General features: G+C 40.6%; 1 protein-coding gene across 3 annotated transcripts in view; it reads left to right on the top strand.

Moving 5' to 3' along the window:
* The window catches only part of PRPSAP2 (phosphoribosyl pyrophosphate synthetase associated protein 2), a 26595-nt gene that overhangs the window by 18990 nt on the left and 7208 nt on the right, over window positions 1-397 (top strand). The gene's annotated exons all lie outside the window — the stretch shown is intronic.

The following is a 397-nucleotide window of genomic DNA, read 5'->3' as shown; positions in this document are numbered from 1 at the left end:
CCCCCTATTTTGCATTACTTGAAAGAGACTTTGGATCAGTTGTCTGTAACAGACCGGTGTCAAGAACACTGCTGGACTGTGAGTCTTGGGGCCACAAATAAACACTATTTACCATTGGAAAGTTCAGTTGAGAGCCCGAGGTTTTCCACTGATCTGTAGCATTCATTTTTAGCCATATTGATTCATGACATTCTGGACCTTAGAACTCATGTCATAAATGAGGTATGGGAGTGTGAGGCAGTAATAGAAATGATATGATTTAACAGTTGGTCATTGGTTCATGTTGGAACTGATTGGTTAGCATCTGCCTTGTTACTTGTCAGGGTTTAAAATGTTTTGGTGAAGCCACGACAAATACTTTCAAGGCCATTGAACTTTTTCAAGCCAATGAGCAGGA

The sequence above is a fragment of the Alligator sinensis genome, unplaced genomic scaffold, assembly GCF_000455745.1.
Source record: "Alligator sinensis unplaced genomic scaffold, ASM45574v1 scaffold1283_1, whole genome shotgun sequence".
Taxonomy (NCBI): domain Eukaryota; kingdom Metazoa; phylum Chordata; order Crocodylia; family Alligatoridae; genus Alligator; species Alligator sinensis.
Note: the sequence above shows the minus strand (reverse complement) of the source record. Positions and strands in the feature narration are given on the sequence as shown.